This window comes from Limulus polyphemus, unplaced genomic scaffold (genome assembly GCF_000517525.1).
Source record: "Limulus polyphemus unplaced genomic scaffold, Limulus_polyphemus-2.1.2 Scaffold1302, whole genome shotgun sequence".
NCBI lineage: Eukaryota > Metazoa > Arthropoda > Merostomata > Xiphosura > Limulidae > Limulus > Limulus polyphemus.
The window spans coordinates 64,804-69,491 of record NW_013666912.1 but is presented as its reverse complement, the minus strand read 5'-3'; positions in this window follow the sequence as shown (position 1 = coordinate 69,491).

Sequence of the window (4,688 nt, the reverse complement as noted above, 5' to 3'; positions counted from 1 at the left end):
ACGCAACATTATGTTCTATTCTTTCTTTAATGTTACTATTTTTAACAGTGCTAGTTTGTTAATTTGTTTGTTAATTTGTTATTGTTATATTTTTATAACGACCATTTTGAATTGTGATCTTAGTATAGTAAGAGCAAATCTAAATTCCTTATATAATTGAATCTCATAAGACTTAAACCACAACCAGAAATAATCATTATAAGTAAGACTAGCGTATAGCCCCTCAAAAATGGCGGGGCAAGTACTACCACCCCTTCCCCATAGTATACCCTAACCTTACATTTCATAGCTTACTGAAATAAATAAGTTTTGCGAGATGAAGCTTGACCAACGAAGTGACAGAAAAATGCAATCGAGGCAGTCAAACGTTTGTGAGCCAATCAAAATTAAAATTATTCATGAAATGAATTCGTGGCATATTCATACGATAATTATTGTTAAAATCAGTTCGATTAACAACTTCTAATCTATAGAAAAGCTAATGCGTTTTGGCAACACTAAGTTCCACCAATGGCTTTTATGTCATGTTGCCTGGCAACAAAAGTATAACCTAATATTGTTGTTAAAAATAAACAGAAGTATGTTATAGGTCAAACCACTAAGGAATTAATATATCTATATTTAATATATATAATTGTAGATACAACATTTATATATATTATAAAATATATATTAACTCGGTATGTCGATAACTTTATTGGAATCTTCAAGGCACCTTGCCCGAGCTAGAAACGTTTATTTATTACGTAAGTAACTTCCATCGTTACACGCATGACATCTCTGATTCATCACTACCATTCTTGGATATTTTTCTTCCTATATCTTCTGATAAAATAACAACCAGTGTTCATTATAAACCTACAGACACCCACAATTATTAGCACTTTAATTCTAACCACCCCAGATATATGAAAAATAACATTCCAAAATCCCAGTTTATTAGACTACGGAAACTGTATAGTGAACCTGATGATTTCATTGTCCGCTCAACAGAATTGGAATAATTTTTTCATGATCGTGACTACTCCAAAAACATTCTGAAAACAGCTCGCAACTATGTTGTAAATCAAGACCAAAACTCCTCTTCATCTCTCACGTTAACGAACTCTAAAATCTCCTGTACTAGGCCGCCCCTACCCTCACATACCACACACACAACAAACAAGTTAAAAACATTATTCTAAATAATTTTCACATTTTAAAGGAATCTAGCTACACTAAACATATTTTTCCAATGCCCCCCATAATTTCTTACCGTCACGATACCAATATTGGAAACTACGTAGTTAATAGTAGCCTTAAAACACCCACCTCAACAGACACAAATTTTATTGTAGGTAGCTATCCTTATAATAGAAAACGCTGTTAACACATGTGCTTACATTGACTCAAGAACATCCGTGCAGGGTCCTAAGTCGAGGTTTTATATCAATTTAACTGCACCTCAAAATGCGTCATATATTCTATTGTTTGCTCATGTTGTGGAAAATTATACATAGGAGAAACCAATAGATTATTAGCAGAACGTACCCGAGAACATCTCAGAGACATAATAAATTATAACGCAGATAAACCAGCGGCCTGACACTTCAATTTGCATAACCATACCCTTGGCCATTTTAAAATTCTTGTTATGAGGAAGGCCCCTACAAACAAACATAACCGCAAAGTACAAGAAAACAAAATAATTTTTGACCTGGGAACTTTCCACCCCGATAGGCTAAATGAACGTCTTAGCTTTTTGTAATATTTCTCGTTTTAGTTTTATCATTCTTAAAACGTTTCATGCAGTAAATTTTGTATCTATTCTTTTTAAACTATAATAACTGGTCATGTGTTTGTATATGTGTATATATTTTTTGTATAATCATTTGTGTGTATATATTTGGATGTATCTCTGTGTGTATATATATATATGTATGTATAGATATGTGTGTGTGCGCGCTTGTATGTATATATATATATATATAGATAGACATATATATATATATCACTTTCTATTGCTTCAATTGTTTGTAAGTATTGTTATACACGTATATTTTTTACATTGTCACGTCACACGACCTTCGATTTAGAATGTTTCCGTTTACGGATGTACTGTTCAGTTAGTCATACCTGAAGAAGGGCATTGCCCGAAACGTTGTATCCACAATTATATATATATTAATTCCTTAGTGGTTTGACCTATAACATACCTCTTCTAATCTTTTTCAACAACCACTACGCCTAATTTCCTACACAATAATATTGTTGTTAGTCTATGTACTGAAAGTATAAAATGAAATGTATAGACAACAAAACTGGAAAAATATTTGTTGATTTCTTGATTTAGAATCTCCGTTGATTAAAGAGGTTTGTTTCTTATGAAAAATTTTGGTGATATAACAGAAAATAGCTGAATTCAGAAATGATTTAAGCTTAAAATTGAATCGATATTTTTATTTTCATGATAAATTTTATGCACTTGACTCTCGGCTAAGTAATCCTACACTATGCCTTTACTTTAGACTTATTATACCAACACTCACTACACTTATAAGGTTTCAGTGTCCCCTTACTAAAATCGTAATGGGCAGACAGTAATCGAACTATTCTATCTGCATAAATGCATTTTGGCTTTTATGACTTCTCGTATTTCGAGAAATCAAGCGTGACGTAACACACACTGACTTCTATATGGGTTAGATAATGTATTAAATTAGCTATATTTTATTTGTTGATGAGCACAAAGCTACACAATAAGCTATCTATGTTGTGCCCACCGTGGGTATTAAAACCTAATTTTTACCGCTGATCCACAGGGGGCAGCTGCATTGACAGCTCTAACCTATTTATGTAGATTATTTTGATCAGAAGTTATTATTGATAACGTTTATAAATGGTTTTCAAAAACTTATTTAATGAGCTGGTCAAGTCAGACATTAATAACCTACTCATCCTCGACAGGTTACTTTGTATAGCGAAGTCAGTTTCTTGTTTGTTGTTGTTGTTATTTTTGTATAAAGCTAAGTGCCTTTCTTAAGTTAATTTTTGAGCCTATAAAAGTCTACTTTACGGTTGCTCAAGATGTGCCAACAATAGTATTTTTTAATTTAAAAATTGCATTATACAGCTCATCGTAATTTTATATAAAATAACAGCAGCAATGATTCTCAATAACATCTCCAAATAAGAACTATTCATGAACAATCATGAGACGATGGCTCACGTTGAATTTTCATAATTTCAACAGCATATTTACTTTGAAATCCTATTCGTTAATTTGCTGTAAAATATTATGTTGGATCAATAATATATTTAGGTCCACACATCCTGCCATTTATTCTAATATATCCCATCATACTTCTTTTTCGAAGTGACTATATACTGTTTTCTAGGTACTTAAGTTAATGTAGCGAAGACTCCAGCGAAGATAGAATAGCACAAGAACGTTTCACACACAGTAAAGTGGGGACGGGGGGTTGTTATCTGTTGAACTTCATGATACTTAAAATGAAATATTGTACAGTAAAGTAATAGATATATATATTATTTCAATATCTATAGGAAGATTTGTTCCTAAAAACTTGTCTGTTCGAGAGGCTACGAGGCCTAGATTCTTAACATCAACGACGCTACATTCAAGCTTTAGGGTTACCACAAGAGCTGGAACTTTTTACATCGATAATCATACTGGCTTAATTAATAAAGTAATATACAGCTATTACAACAAATGTATGATAGAAATGTATCCCGACGCGGTTTTCCATGTTTCTAACGATCGTTGAAAAAGAGAAATAGATAAGTAAATGATAAAAATGAAAGCAAATCTTAAATGTAAATATGCCTTATATTTCAGTCAGTGAAAGGCATGTATCTAGGCCTAAGAAGTTTACGTGCTCTCGTTCTGGAACAGTAATAAAGTCTACCGTGAGTGGAAGGTTGCGAGTTTATTGATAACCTTTCAAGAAAATTATTTTCTCCTTAATTTACCCAGGGGAAATAAAGAGAAACGTTAGTACTATATGGGAACCGATCACTTGAATTGATGCGTGGCAAATGTGTGGCTTCGTATGCAAATAGGGTCATCAAATGTTTTTCAAGCTGGATTCGGAGTATAACACTTTCATTTCGTTATGTAAACAACACGAATAGCTATAATTAAACGAAACTGTTATAACTCTTAATAGACTTAGAGGTGGATCGGTTTTCCTTTGTTGTGATAGGTTTAACTACACGCGGGGGATAGCTTTAAACCAGCATATATGTATAGGTATGTGTAGAAGTTTAATTGGAAACTCTTTTAAAATACTAATCTCAGAGTTAGAAACTTCGAAATGTTTCAATCTAATCTCAGAATGAATTCTAAACTACTGTCCATGACAATTAGCTGATTTTTAGGAAGTCCATTGAACTTGAGCAATTAATTACACAGGCCTGCGATGGTTTTATTGTACTGAGTTTTTTACATGTTCTACAGTAATTCCTGTACGCTGAATCCCAAAATGATGTCAATTTTTCGCCATCATGTAAAGATTTTTCACAAAACGTCATAACGCAATAAATAAAAGAAAGGCCACAGCACATAGTTTTGAGACTAAAAGACGTAGATTTCACACACACAGAAACGAATAAATGAGGATGCATATTCGCTTGATATCAATGTTCTTCCTTTTTCTTCAGTTTGTTTGTATTTTTGTTAACAAATA